Source organism: Equus asinus, chromosome 5, assembly GCF_041296235.1.
Source record: "Equus asinus isolate D_3611 breed Donkey chromosome 5, EquAss-T2T_v2, whole genome shotgun sequence".
NCBI classification, from domain to species: domain Eukaryota; kingdom Metazoa; phylum Chordata; class Mammalia; order Perissodactyla; family Equidae; genus Equus; species Equus asinus.
The window spans coordinates 35,151,409-35,167,525 of NC_091794.1; the positions used below are offsets into that span (position 1 = coordinate 35,151,409).

Here is a 16,117-nt window from a genome sequence, read left to right on the forward strand (position 1 = left end):
AAACATTCAATTCTTTGCTAAATAACTGGGTTTATTTACATAATGAATGTAAGCAATCACCCCAGAGTTTGCTAGCCCACTAGGGATCTACAGTCCTTTCCCATGGAAACTGCTGCTAAGGATATCAGGGATAAGGGGGCAGGAGTAGTCACGAAACCTGGATCCCCATTTGTGGTGACCTTGGCAAGTCACTTAACCTCTCTGCGCCTAAGTTTCTGTAGAGTAATCATCTCTGCCCTGTCTCATTCACAGAGTGCTAGGAGGACCAAACAAGAATGGTGTTAATAGGATTTGAACGAGGTAATTGTAAAGGCCCAGGAGGTATTCTGAACAGAGACCAAAGAGCAGTCCTCAGCATGAGGGCCCTGTGGAGGTGATGTGGGGCAGTGAACAATGGCAGAGTGGAGCACTGGCCAAGACTCATCAACCTGAGCTTCAGGTCCTTCATCTGAGACTCTTTAAGTGACGTCCAGGTTGTTCTTAGAATACACTTGCAGTACCAACCAAACAGTGCTTCTCAGACCTCAGGCACCATTGGCTCTGGGAGGATAGGTTCCTACCTTGGGCTGCTCATGTTTTGGAAGTGATGAAATGTACAGAGGGAGCGTTCACACATGAGATCATGAAATGGGGGAGGGGGCTCGCTGCATCATCAGAAAACCAAGAAATTCAACTTCTTCAGCTACCCACACAGCTACACACATGACTCAAAGACAGCTGAGGAAGAACTAGAGAAGAATGGACAGCAGCATTTGAGAAGTGCCCACTATATGGTGGCCAGTTTACCTGAAATATCTCACTTAATCTTTACTACAACACTATGGGATAGATAGTAACAACCCCATTTGAGAAAATGAAGAAACTGAGGCTTAGCAAGATTCCAGGGCTTCTCTGAAGTCCATGGCTAATCAATGCTAGAGCCAGCATTCCAACCCAGGTCTTTCTGACTCTCAAAGTTCATGGTCTTTGCACTAGAGGACAGTCATCTGTGATAAGGGACAGTGAAAAGTCAGTGTTGACCAAACAGGACTTAGAAATCAGAGCCCTAGAGAGACAAGTCAATCTGCCTGACAATCACAGAAAACGGCCCTCACCGTCAGCGCTGCACCAGCCATCACCCGTGTGCACTCCTCTACCCTCAGGTAGCTAGTTCACGGTACTTAGGTTTACAAGAGCCAGTATAATCCCATGAGATAAGTGGAAAAAATTTTACTAGCTCCATTTATAGCTGAAGAAACTGAGGAAAACTTCAGGAAATGTATATAATTTTCAAAGTTGCACAAGTGATTTAGAAATGGTGGAGTTGGCGCTTCGCTTTTATGTGTATGAGTGAAAGAAGACAGGAGTTGGGACCTGCTTCACGTCTTATGAGCTGAGGCTCAGAAGGGGCTGGTGTTCAGCTTCCTGCCAGCATCTACTCTTCAAGGTTGAGTTTCTCAGGAAACAAGTGCTACCCCAAACAGCCAGGTACAACCACAGTCCTGCAACCTTCAGACAGCCTCAGCCTTCAGGGCCTGTGCCCTGTCATGGTCTCAGGGCGCTCATTTGAAACCTCACATCAGGTTTCAACCAGGGTTCCCAGGTCTCTTGACACCACCCTCTGTTGAGGCTTCAAGTCCTACCAGCTCACTGGAGCTTCTGATCATAGACACTTAGAGCTTTAAGACCCTTTCTCATCTCTCAAGCTGCTCTAAAGAGACAGGGACTGAAGGAGTTTCATGTAAGCAGCCCAACTGAGGGAAAGAAGTAGCAAATTTTTCTCCCCAAATTCTTCGGGAAAACACACAAAGTTTTGAATTTTCCAGTCACATCCCAGTCTGACTTCTTAAGCCTCCAAGCCTTTGCACTGTTGCGATCTCTCCTCTCATCCATGTGCCCGGCAACCAAACAGCATCACCTTTCTGCTTCTGGCCTCCCGTGAAACCCACCTCCCCTTCGGCACTATTCTTACTCCCTGCTGCTCCCATCTAGCGTTTAGTAAAGCTGGCTTTTCATGCTGACTCCTGCTGGAGGGGAACTCCTCCTGGCTCATTTCTGAAATTCCAGCCCCTAGCACAGTGTCTGGGCCAGAGTGGGTACTCAATGAAGGATTATTGAATTGATGGCACTGTATCAATGAATCCTTACAACCCCATGAGGCTTCTAGAAGAATGAAGTAACAACTCACATTATCACCTACAGAGAGCAAGCCAACACTGAACCAAGAGAAAGAAAATCTCAGTCAAAGGAAGGCCTCTGCCCTGGTCTACCCATTGCTACATGCCCAGCACCAAATGCAGGGCTTGGCACATAGCAGGCACCCAAAAAAGCAGGACTGAGTTACAGAATAACTTCAAATCTTATATTTGTAGTTTAAAGAAACAGGCAAATCACCTATCTCCACCGCTCACTGAATTAGGACTAAAAAACACATGAAGAAAACAGCAAAGCTGTAGCTAGACACCGAGACCCTGTGACTTTTACCAGCACACTCCTCCACACCACACGCATTTTTCATCCCTTTGTTGCCTCCATAGAGCTCACGCCTCCAGGTGTTCCTTACCTGCTTCTGGCTAATCCCCCTGGAGCTGCAGGCTCTCCAGGTCCTCAGGAACCAGCACTCTTCTCCATGGGAGGGATGTTTGCTTTATTGGGTCTGGAGGCCAAGGCTCACTTTCCTCAGGATAATCAAAAAACATCTGCAAAAAACAAAAAAAGAGAGAGAAAAAGAGGGGAGGTAAGAGTTGTTTTCCAGCAGGGACAGCGTTAAAGATTAACAGGATGGATAGATACTTCCGCTAGTCTCCCCGTGGGCCCTGGCCTGGGCTGCGGCTCAGTCCAGGAAGCGCCAAGGGCTGGGAGAAAGAGGTGTAGTGCTCTGGGTCCACAAACAGCACAAGGAACCTGGAAATAGACTGAGACTAGAAAAGAATACACTAGAGAGAGAAAGCAGGCACCAGAGACCAATCTGGGAAGAAAGGATGGTTGAGTCACCGGTTTGGGGAGAGAGAATTTGGTTCATTCCAAAATAAACTTTAAACAGATTTTTAAAAATTATCTATTATCAAAGAATATTTAATGATATGTGAAAGTTCAATCAGTATAAGGTTAACTGAAAAAAATAGGTTATAAAACTGTATATAATATACTATCCAAATCCAGAAAAAATACTTTTTTAAAAATTTTATTGATGTCATATTGGTTTACAACATTGTGTAATTTCAGGTATACATTATTATATTTCAGTTTCTGTATAGACTGCATCATGCTCACCACCAACAGTCTAGTTTTCATCCATCACCATACATATGTGTCCCTTTACCCCTTTCGCCCACCCTCCAACCCCCTTCCCCTCTGGTAACCACTAATCTGTTCTCTTTATCCATGTGTTTGTTTATCTTCCACATATGAGTGAAATCATATGGTGTTTGTCTTTCTCTGTCTGGCTTATTTCACTTAACATAATACCCTCAAGTCCATCCATGCTGTTGCAAATGGAACGATTTTGTCTTATTTATGGCTGAGTAGTATTTCATTTTATCTATATACCACATCTTCTTTATCCACTCATCCATCGATGGGCATTTGGGTTGCTTCCATGTCTTGGCTATTGGGAATAATGCTGCAATGAACATAGGGGCGCATAAATCTCTTTGAATTGTTGATTTCAAGTTCTTTGGATAACTACCCAGTAGTGGGATAGCTGGATTGTATGGAATTTCTATTTTTAATTTTTTGAGAAATCTCCATACTGTTTTGCATCCTGGCGGCACCAGTTTTCATTCCCACCAGCAGTATATGATGGTTCTCTTTTCTCTGCATCCTCTTCAACATTTATTATTTTTTGTCTTGTTACTTATAGCCATTCTGACAGGTGTACTGTCAGACATTTTAGTTTTGATTTGCGTTTTCTTGTGATTAGTGATGTTGAACATATTTTCATGTGTCTGTTGGCCATCTGTATATCTTTGGAAAAATGCCTGTTCATATCCTCTGTCCATTTTTTGATCGGATTGTTCATTTATTTGTTGTTGAGTTGTATGGGTTCTTTATATATTTTGGAAATTAACTCCTTGTTGGATATATGATTTCCAAATATTTTCTCTAAGTCAGTGGGTTGTCTTTTCATATTGTTTGTGGTTTCCTTTGGCTTGTAGAAGCTTTTTAGTCTGATGTAGAAAAAAACACATTTTTAAAAACGTACAAGTGAGAACGAGAAAGAATTTAAAAAGAAATACACTCTGGATGGTAGAATAATGTGTTTTCATTTTTCATAATTTTTTGTATATTCCAAAATTTCTAAAATGTACATGCATTACTCAGAGTTAGAAAAATACTATAAAAATATAACTTTACAAAGCTACAAATAGAATTCTATATTTGTCGGCTCTTCTTTCTGATGGAAAGTAGAAAAATAACAAAGGAAAAGTTTAATAGAGTCAGTTGCATGAAAATTAAACAACTTCTGTACAATGAAAAATACTGTATTAAAAGGTATGGAAAGGGTTAATACAGTAAAAGCCTCCCAAAATAAACAGGCAATCAACATGAATGGACAAATCACAAAATAGAAATTACAATTAACAAGCATATGAAATTATGAATAATCTTGAGAGAAACCCAAAAGAGGTAACTGGAATATTTAAGATACTAAATTTATACAATTTACATTAGCCAGCAGTTTTCAAAATGATAATACTTCATTGCTGGACAGACTATAATAAAATTGGTATATTTCAAGGGTATAATATTTCTTATTATGTCAGAAATTAAATTGACCTGTTTGGAAAGTAATCAGGCCATAGAATTAAGAGCTAATGACTATTAATCAAGTTATTGTACTTCCAGGAAATAAAACTGAATAAATAATTCAAAGGGAAAAAAGATTCGATGTTTCCATTTCCTCACAAGTGAAATGCTTCCCTACCTTACACAGTTGTGGTAAGGATTGAAAGAGGACTAATGGGATAAAGAATGAGTTTCATAAAACAATGTGTACCTGAAAAAAGAAAAATAGTTTTCAATTTCAAAATTATTTATAATGGTGACAAATCTAAGGTTAACAACTAAGCTTCCAGCAATAGGGAAATAGTTAAACTATGGGACATTCACCAGATAGAATATATATATATATATAGTTTGTATGAATTTAAGTAGCAATAGGGAAGAAAATGCTTAAAATATTATACCAAAAAAAGTGAAACAGAAAATGTTATCTGTGCATACATCATTGTGACTAATAGTTACGCATGTCCAAATACCTAGGAAAAAAATGTACACGGTTGAGACCTCAAAACTGATGTTTCCTGATGAGCAAACTGATAAGAGATGAATTCTCACCCTTCAGTTTGACTTCCTTTATTATTCTTCATATGTTAGTTGAGTAATTAAGGCAAAATTGTTGGGGACAGTATTGAAAATACATTTCAACCTCGTGTATCCACTTGACACACAATATTGGGCTGGCCTCGAAGCCTGTCCTAGGAGATGCAGCATTAACAGAACTAAGAGGAGGCCATAATGGCCAGAAACTGGCTTCACCCCATGAATTAGGAAGAAATCCTCCAATACAGACCCAAGGTTCAGGTTGGGGGAATCCCAGCTTTTCACGACTGGGAGGGTGGCAGGCAGGCAGGCTCTGGGCCTGACTGACAGGACAAAAGTGAGAAGTGCCATCTGTACTTTGTCAAAAAATGCAGAGCTCGCCTTCTCAATTCAGAGAAGAACTGGCTCCCTGGCAGCCTCCTGGTAGAGTCAGAAAATGTCTCTGATAGCCGTCCCTCTTTTCATGTCCTGTAAGTTCCCCTGGTGGCAGGAGAGTTTGTAGTTATGCATGCATTCATATTATTATTTGATTACCATCTGTCTCCTGCTGAAAACGTAAACTCCATACGTGGGCACTTTGTCAGCCTTCTTCACTACTATCTTCAGTGCCTAGATAGGTGTTCAGCACGTAGTAGGCGCTCTATTTGTTGAATGAATGAATGAGGAGGAGGGTTGCCAGCTTTGAAGAGGTCTATGCTGACCTTAGGCATCATAGATGGAAAAGGGTCTTTCTCAGCATCCTCACAGGGAACAATGTGGACAGTCACCTAACCTTTGGATGATGCCTCTTGCCTGTGAATGCTGGTTCGCTGCTATCCACCCAAGGGATGAGCTGCTAGGGCATGAGACTCTTGTTTGGGTCCAGTGCACATACATCAGAGGAATGCAGCAAACCCAGATCTTCCTCCCTCACATCAACTGCATCTGCCTGGAATAACTTGCCCTCTAAGAAGAGAAAAATCACTCCCACTCTTGCTTTCCGAACATCAACCAGTTTAAACAAAAGTGGTACAAGTGTCAATCTGGATCTATTGTAGGTGGTGAGGGCCTTCCAAAAACAGTCATTGCAGGGCCGGCCCATTGGCACAGTGGTTAAGTTCACATGCTCTGCTTCAGCAGCCTGGGGTTCGCCAGTTCAGATCCCAGGTGCGGATCTATGCACTGCTTATCAAGCCATGCTGTGGCAGGCATCGCACATACAGAGTGGAGGAAGATGGGCATGGATGTTAGCTCAGGGCCAATCTTCCTCAGCAAAAAAAGAGGAGGATTGGTGGTGGATGTTAGCTCAGGGCTAATCTTCCTCAAAAAAAGAAAAAAACAAAAGAAGTCATTGCTGCTCAGGAGATAACAGCAGTGGTGATCTGCAACCAGCTGCAGAAGTGATAACAGAATTCTCAACTCTCTGGGTGAGAAACTTCAGCCATCACGACAATAAAAGCTACCATTTATTTAGTACTAGCTAATTGCTAAGCACTTACTATAGCTTAGGGGTTAAGAGAAGAGCTCTGGAATTAGACTGATCTGGGCAAGAGTCCAAACTCTGCCTCTCCCCAGTGACAGGACCATGAGCAAGTTCCTCAACCCACTAAGACTCAGCCTCTTCATCTGTAAAATGGGAATAATAACAGAGCCTATCTGAGAGTAGTATTGTTTAAATAATCAAGTAAGATAATATACCCAAAGGGATTGCAATAGGGCCTACGACAAATATTATCCACATCACTTCATTTACTCTTCACCAGCCCCTACTCTGTGGATACCACTCCTATCACCATTTTACAAACAGGAAAGATGAGAATTTGTCCAGAGTAACTCAGTTGTGGCACTCCAAATGTCCCATGCTCTTTCTTGCCTGTGTAGCCCTGCATGTAAAGTTCCTACTGCATGAAATATCCTTTCCAATCCTGCTCACACAGGGCCACACCCACTCAGCCTCCCCTACCAGCTCAAGTACCCCTGGTCTCTAAAGCCTTTCTTGACCCCACACAGATCGACACGACTCCATAGTGCCTGTTCCGGCTCTCATCAGACTACATGACATTCATCTGTTTGCAGGTCTGTCCCAACCAACCTGAGAGTCCCTTTAAGTTTCATGATCCCTTGCATCTAGCCAAGCTCTGGGTCCTAACTGACAGTCAAGAGCTCAGTCATGTTTGAATGAAAGAATAAAGCTAGCTCTGACATCCCCCTCCCCACTCCCCGTGTTCTTCAACTGTTAGAATCACCCCTACTCACCCATCACCTTCAATTGCTAGAATCCCTTTTGCAGCACTGTCATTGCAGAAGTTCATTTTGTCTGCGAGACACACTCAGTGACAGGAAATCCACCACCTCGCTAGGTCACGCACAGCAGTATGAGCAGCTCTGCTTCTTAGAAAGGTCTTAAAATGAAGAGAAGTCAACCTCCCCGTAAAAATAAACCCAGTGGTTTAGGTTCTGCTCTGTGGAGCCACAAAGACTCAGAATGAGAACCACTAAGATGTCTTGAGCCTATAATCAGGGCTGTGATTCATTGACTCCTTTCGTCTTCATAGCAACCCTGTGTAGACTAGTACCTACTACCCTCCTTGTTGCTGTCATCTTCTCCTCCACCCAGAACACTCTTCTTCATTCCTTGAATAGTTTAGCTCCTGGCTCACTATAATTCTCTTCAACACTATTTTGTCATAACTCTTGGTGATATTAACATCCATCTACAGAACCATTCTGGTCCCCTGGTCTCTCAGTTCTTTGATCTCCTCTACTCCAATGATTGTGACCACAGCCACTCACTCCCAAGGTCCTATCTCTGATTTTGTCATTTCCAAAAAATATACCCCCTCCGTAGTCTTGATTTCAGGCATCCCCTCTCTAATCACCACTCCTATCTTTGCAGCTTAATCCAATTCGTACCCAACTCCAACAATCTTCTGTGGTTGAGCCTATCACATACTCACTGTCTCTCACTTCTTTCATTTCCTCACTTCCCTTTCTACCCAGCTTAAATTCCATGCGCAATCGTTAAATTGACCTCTCTCATTACACTTGGTTGGATAAACCACAAGCCTGGTTAAATCCAACTCTCTGCCTTACTCCACACCTGTAAGCATGCAGTAGAACATGGCTAGAGAAAAATCACACAACGATGCTTACTGATTTCACTTCAAGTTCATGATCACTAACTGCAAGTATCTCCTTAATGCTTCCCAACAATCATATGCTACTTTTCCAGTCAATTCATCTGCCACTCTCCTAGAGGACTATCTGACTTCCTCTCCATGAGAACCCCCCTCATCCTCACCCTTCCCTGATGAACTTGCTACTTATTCACAGAAAAAAAGGAAGCTACCAGAATAGAACTTCCGCACACATGCCACCTACCACAGCTACCCACCGTACCTCCATTTACACCCAAATGATCTCTTGTTCCTGTGGATGAATTGGCTACATCCAACACTTGGAATATCCAACATTTGTCCCCTGGATCCCACCCACTCTTATCCACTTAAGGACATTCATCTAGAAAATCTCTCCTTTTTCTTCTGTATCAATAGGTATCCCTCTCTCAAAGATCATGCCCATCAGCATATAGACACACTAGTGGTTCGCCTACCTTAAAAAAAACTTTCTTGATTGAGGCAACCCCCACTGGACCCTGATCGGTCTTAGCATCACTAATAGCAGGACACCTAGACAGTGTGTGCCTTCTGATGTGAGGCAATATGAAGCACACAGTACACCTTATGAAAAATTCTTGCCCAAAATGTTTAACCTGTGTGTGATCAAGCCTTTATATGCAATTTCAGTTTTTAGGAAATACAGGAATAAGAAGATCAGGTTAAATGACACCATATAGAAGTTACCAGATAAATCCAGAAAGCAGGCCATTCTACAGGACAAGTGAACTAGTTTCATCAACAAGTCAATGGGCATGAAAAACAAATGGCTTAAAAGACATCACAATCATATCCGATATGTAGACCTTGCTTGAATCTTGGTTTGAAGAAAACATCATTGGAGACAAATGGAGATATCTGAATACAGATTGGGTTTTATATGATATTAAGAAGTCATTGTTAACTTTGTTAGGTATAATAATAGTATTATTCTGATTATATATGCAGTTATGTTTAAAAAAAAAGTCCTATGCATGTGAAGTAGTTACAGATGAAATCTACTTTAAAATACGTTAGCCAAAAAATAGATAAAGCAAATATGAAAAGACGCAATGTCATTTTTTCAAATATATTCATATTAAGCTATGTAAGGAACAAGACAGATTCGCAGATGCTCCTTAGACAATATTGTTTGGGAGTGGGGAGAGCATGGAAGAGCTGGAGAAAAGTTACAGTAGACAATCGTTTCTGTTTTACTGAAGGAATTAACTGAAAACGATATATGACTTTACAAAAGTCACATATTTAACCATTGCATGAATTCTAAATAAACTGCATGTCCCTGTCCCTCCTGCAAAACCTCCTGACCTCATTTCACCTTCCAGCTCCTGCTTTTCCTTCCTTGACCGTAAAACTCCTTGAAAGAACTGTCTATAGTCACTGTTTCCAATATCCCTCTTCCCATTCTCACTTGAACCTACTCCATCAGGCCTGCCTCCCCCATCTCTGTGAAATGGCTCTTGTCTATGTCACCAAAGACCTCCTTGTCCTCCAAGTTGCCAATCAAATGGTCAGTACGCAGTCTTCATCTTCTTCAGCCCTTCAGCAGGATTTTACGCAGTGGGTCACTTCCTCCTCCTGGCTTCCACCACCTGGTTTTCCTCCACCTTACTGGTCACTCCTTCTCAGTAGTCTCCGTTGCTGGTGCCACCCTATCTCCCCACCTCTATATACTGAAGTGCCCCTAGGTTCTGTACCTTGTTCTGTCTACACTCACTCTCTATTGGTTGTGAGCACCTTGTGGTCTGTTCCTCCTCTACCCAGCCTGGAGTCTGCCCTCAACATATCTTTGTTGAAGTGCACTAAAATCAGTTCAGAAAGCAGGTTCTGTCAGTGAATTTCTATGGAAAGGAAGTCCTCAATAATTTACAAACCAACCAACCAACATAGGGTGGGATGGAAGTGTATAGAACAAAACACTGCACTCACTTCACTATTCACCCTGTCATCTGTTATCTACAGAAGGGAGGCAGCATTGCAGGGAGCAATGATGATCAGACTTAGAGCACATCAGAATTATTACAATTACTTGTTAAAATGCAGATTCTTGAATTCTACCTCAATCATTCCAATCCTAGTAGTCTGGATTGGGGCTCAGAAATCTGCATTTAGCAAGCACCATAAGTAATTCTGATGCAAGTGGCCCCATCTATATACCATGCCTGAGAAACAGGTAGCTTAGGACACTACCACTCAAGTTGATGAGGATTATTTTAGGCTGGTTACTTTTAAAACTGTAGATGAGAAGGGGGCTGGTTACTTTTAATAAAAGCAACTCTGAGGAGTGGAGTTTGCTTGCCCTTTGTTGGGAAACATTTACATTTGAAAGGGAAATCTCCATCCGTAAAGATGCCTCACTCTCTGTGTCAGGAAGAAGGGGGATGACCTTATCTCTAGAAACTCTTAATCAATGCCAAAGGCAAGAACTTAAGTTGTTTACTGTCTGGCAACCTCATGTAACTGAGCTCCCCCCTCAACATCCTCCTTTGTCTTTAGCTGAAGATAACATTTAAGAGGTGACTTCTGCCATTTACTCAATCGGTTTGATTCTTATCTAAAAGTTATAGGACCACCCAATAACCAGAACCTACAGGCACTGATATCATTTTAACAACTCTTTTTACATATTCTTTCCTTTGTCTTGTAAAGAGATAACTCACATACCTATGCCTTAAATTTAGCCTTACTCTCCACCCATGTTCACAGCAGCAGTGGTGGCAGCGGCAGCTCTTCCTGCCCGTGGGTCCTGTCCCCATGCTATTCCACACTATTCTCTAAATAAAAGAGGACTACTGCCAGACCTTGAGAGTCCAAGAAATCTTTCTTTCGACTCCTCGGCTCACCGACCCCGCATCAAAGTGATATTTGCAGACAAGTGTTGGTCTGAGGAAGCTTTATCGAGGTTCAGGAGGAGAAAAGTAGAGAAATTTAGTGTAAGCAACAATTACAGTAATTTGAAAGAGTAATTTTATGCCTGTGGAATCTAATAACTTGTAAAATGGGGCTTGTATTTTGAATGTCCTTTTTTTCATTTCATTATTCTAATAATCCATTTTTATTGTATTTTAAAAGCTATTGATGTGTGAGAGGTTGGAAAAAAGCCTGATTTCACCACCAATAGTTCAAGAAACCCTGGCTTTGGAGAAAAAGTTCAGGGTGTGTCATCACAAAAGCCCAGATTCAAATCCTGGCTTTTCTATCAGTGATATGATGTTAGGCCAGTTGGTCAACTTCTGTGAGCTCTGTGTCTCCATCTGTAAAGTATGGATAATAATATTTTTAACATTTGCCTCCACAGGGGTGTGGTGACAATTTAATGATAGACTTTATCACTTTGTTTTGGCTAATAATTATTGAGCTTTTACCATGTGCTAGGTACTTTATACAGGGTAAAGCTCCCGTAATTCAGTAAAGTTCATTTAATTCCCAGAGCAACAATAGTGCCAGAGGCAAGTCCGGCTACCAGCCACCTCCTACAGTCCCAGGTGGAGCTGGTTCAGGCTGCTGTCTGACTCAGCATCCCAGCTCCTAGACGCTGAGCTCTATCAGTGGGCGCCAGCATAGATCAAAATGTTAATAGCTACGTCAAAACATTTCTGACAAGTTATGATTTGCTTAAAAGGGCAGCAAAAATCAGAAACGTGATAAGCAACAGGAAACCAACTTGTAGTTGATGAACGTAAGAAGCAAGTGATAGAAAGCCATGCTAGATTTAAGCTCCCAAAAAGCTGTTGCATTTGCAAGTGTTTACCCGAGGACAAGCCCAGCTGACAGCCTGATGGTGGGGAGGGGGAATCCTGCCCAAATCAAAGCCCTGAAGATAAAGGGACTTTCATTCCTGCCTGCCCCAGCTATTCCAGTCCAGGCTGCAAAAAGGGTCTCTTAACAGAGATTAGATCTTTTCCCAGCTAGGCAGGCACTGATGGAGAAGATTATTAAGTCCTCGGAAACGCCTGAGTACATTTCCCTGAGGTTTTCTAAAAGCATGGAGAACAGGATGGGGGTGGGGGGGTGCAGGGCTGAGGCTCTACCACAGACAGGGCAGCTGCTCTGTGGTCCCTGACCAGAGCCAGCTGCTCTGAACTCAGGATTCATGGAGCCATGGCAAGGGAAATCACAGGCCATCTGCCACTGTCTTCAACCTTGCACCTTCAGTGGATACATATTTGTAGAAATATTTGCCTTCCTATTTGATGGGCACCTGGCAGAAGGTAGGCACTTCACACCCCATCAGCTCCCTTTCTGTACAATGCCCACTCCCAGTACAAGCAGTAGAAGCCCCAGCCGGCATCTCCCCCAATCTTACCACACTAAAGACCACTCTGCATGCCACTCCATCAGTCAGGGGTGAGCAGAGGAGGAAGGAGCAAAAAGGGCTTCTAAGGAGGGTTGAATAAACACTGCACCCCTCCCAAACAACAGGCACGTCCCTCTTTCCTCCACACTGCAACCCCAACAGAGAAGTAGAGAGAAAAGCAATAGCCCTCTCTCTTCCTCAGGAAGAGGAACTATCTCACCTCCTCCTAATCTTTGAAAAAGAGCACTCTGCTTCGCAGCCCGGGGTTCGCCGGTTTGGATCCCGGGTGTGGACATATGCACAGCTCATCAAGCCATGCTGTGGCAGGTGTCCCACATATAAAGTAGAGGAAGATGGGCATAGATGTTAGCTCAGGGCAAGTCTTCCTCAGCAAAAAGAGGAGGATCGGCAGCAGATGTTAGCCCACGGCTCATCTTCCTTAAAAAAATAAATAAAAATAAAAAAGAATCAAGTATTCACTATGGAAGTTTTTACACATACAGAAAGGTATAGGAATAACATAATGAACCTCCACGTTTTCATAACCCAGCTTCAAAGATTATCAACATTTGCCTACCTCGTTTTATCTATCCCTCACCCCCTTTTTTCTCCAGGAGTAATTTAAAGCAAAGGCCAGACTTCCCATCAGGTCCCCCGACTAACTCTTCTCAACTGGGGTCCCAGAAGAAAATTAAGCCCTAAGGTCCTAAAACATCAATTTATGGAATAAATTAACCTAGCTCCTTGGCATCTAGAATGGTATTAGCTGGGGACCATCCTTGGCAGGGCTGAGAACAGAAACCCTCAAATCATTTTCTATGGAGCTTAAATCTCTATAATACACCCCCCCACACACACACACACACACACACAAACACAAATATTGAGTTCTGCCAGAGAATATATGAGAATATATATATACACGACCACAATGCCATTATCACCAAGCCACTTTCAAATTTCTGCCAATTCTCTCAAAAAAATCTTTTATGTTCAATCCCTTGGAGGCTCAGGGAGGTTATAGGATTCACCCACAAGCACCCCACTGTTAAGAGGCAGAGCCAGGATCTCAACTCAGATTTGACTCAAGGCCAACAGGCCAAGAAAACCTAAATGCAGCCCCCCAGTGCTGACGAGACGAGGACTAAGACTGAGATGAGGAAGACCCTCAGACAAGGCCCAGTCTGGAAAAGAAGGGCTAGTTTCATGAGAACCCAGCTTTGGAGTCAGATGAATCTGGATTTAGATCCCAGTTTCATTATTCATCACTGTGTGATCTTAGGCAAATGACATGAGTGCGCCGGACTTCAGTTTCCTCATCTGTAAAACGTGTGCAAAACCACCTACCTCACAGGATTGCTGTAAAGGTTGGATGTAAGGAGCGTGCAGTGCCTGGCACATGGCGGGGACTTTTATATGGTGACTTGTAGACCTGCACCTGGCAGGAGGGAAGGAGGGACAGAAGGATGGGGCCTGGCTGTGGGTGGAGGAAGTCTTCATTTCTGAGAGTGGGAGATGACCTTTCCCGGAGTGTCACAAGTCAATATTTGTCTTTGGTTAAACATGAGACCTTGAAGTTCGTCTCAACAAAACCAGTATCTGCCGCTTTCAGTGTTAACTATTTCAAACACTGCTCCACTGCAAAGAGAGCCTGAATTTGGGACCCTCACGTGACTCAGAAACGAAAGGGTGTTACTGGGAAGGCTGAACTCACAGCAAAGTCTGAAACCAGTGCACAGATGCGAGGTGCCCCAGCTCTCCAGCCAGATCACCGTGTGTCCTGGGAAGTCACTTCTCCTCTGTGAGCCTCTGTGTCCTCACAGTAAAAAGGGCTTAATAGTCCTTACTTCACAGGGGTGTGGTGAAGCACAAGGAAATAATCCATGAGAAGGAGCTTGAAAGCTATGCAGATGAAACATTTGTTATTTTAAATTTCTCCAAGACAGTGTTATGACTTCATCACCCCTATAAAGCCATAGGAAATAGAGCTTGTGGATGAAGTACCCTCCCATTTGAAAGAGGAAAAGGAAACACTTTGACAAACTTTTACTTAAGACACTAAAGGTTTCTTCTACTAGTGTCATTGTCATTCAATAATGAATTGAGCCTGTATAAGAATCATTTCTCTATCATCATCAAGATGAAAACACAAAATCGTTGAATTCTCTCAGAGCTTGTACACACTCCTGACAGCCTTCTGCAGATGCTCAGGGAGAAGTGCTGCCCTCAGAGGGTTCACACCCTGAGAGAAGGAAGTCAGTAGACCCAAATTCTCACAATAAAGCCTGCTGACTTTTCTCTGGATTTTCCCTCAACTTAGAAAACAGGCCACACTCACTCCACCTCCCAGCACCACTCTGAGGTCTCCTGCAACTGGAAGGTGCCCAGAGAAGAAAACAGGAGATCAGTGAAGTGGTCCCAGAGTGAAACCAGGGCAGGCTGATAGCACTGAGGCCTGGGGACCCAATCTTGATTTCAGGAGAATAATTCTCTGCCCATTCAGCTGCAGTAAATAGGGAAAAAAATACTGTGGTCTCTGACTTGGTAGGGAAAAACAGGTTATTCAGAGCCACAGCTTCCTTTTCTGTTTCAGCTGTTGTTAGCCTTCTGGAAGGGGGGTGTGTGTGTAGCAAGAACATGTCCAACTTAGGGGTTCTGGGCCTGGGCACAGAGGAAGGGAGGAAGATGGGGGGCCGAGGGAGGGGCCATGAGTTGAGGCAGAGGCCTCAGCTTGGCTGAGCTGCCCTGGAAAGATCATGTTTAGGTCTGAGTTCTGCTCCAAAGATTAAGGTGAGACACTGCCAAACAAAACCACCTGAAGTTCACCCCGGTCCTCTGAGCCAAGCACGGCAAGGTGCATTTCCACTGAATTAGATAGTAGAAGATAAAAACGACGACAAACACACACATGGCAACAGAGGTTGGATTGGTGGTTACCACAGGGGAAGGGGGGAGGGGGGAGGGTAAAAGGGGTGATTAGGCTCACATGAGTGGTGATGGACTATAATTAGTTTTTGGGTGGTGAGCACGATGTAATCTACACAGAATTCCAAATATATTATGATGTGCATCTGAAAGCTATATAACGTTATAATCCAATGTTACTGCAATAAAAAATAAAAATTAAAAAAAATAGATAAATACTATTAGCAGTCAGAATCCATTCCCCCAAGATCACCCAATTCCCCAAGATGCATTTCCTGGCTTATGATAGCTGCCTCCATGGCCCAGCAGTGACTGAAAGACTGCCCAACAGGGGGTCTCATTAAGGATGACGGTAAAGAGGCAGCGACCCAAACATGAGCAGCAATTCCTGCAGGGGGTCTTCCCTGTGCAGGGGATGAGGCCGGTGGGACCCAGC

At 43.1% G+C, this 16,117-nt stretch overlaps 1 protein-coding gene across 21 annotated transcripts in view; it reads right to left on the reverse strand.

The window, feature by feature from the left end:
• ST6GAL1 (ST6 beta-galactoside alpha-2,6-sialyltransferase 1) overlaps positions 1-16,117 on the reverse strand; it is a 113,561-nt gene that overhangs the window by 24,622 nt on the left and 72,822 nt on the right. For 17 of the 21 annotated variants that reach the window (XM_070509249.1, XM_014843357.3, XM_014843358.3 and 14 more), the window contains one exon: positions 2,543-2,678. The gene's annotated coding sequence lies outside the window, so the exon portion shown is untranslated. Of the gene's footprint in view, positions 1-2,542; positions 2,679-7,539; positions 7,667-12,976; positions 13,195-16,117 lie in introns of those variants that run through there. The other 4 variants (XM_070509258.1, XM_044771267.2, XM_070509247.1 and 1 more) reach the window with 3 other exon arrangements.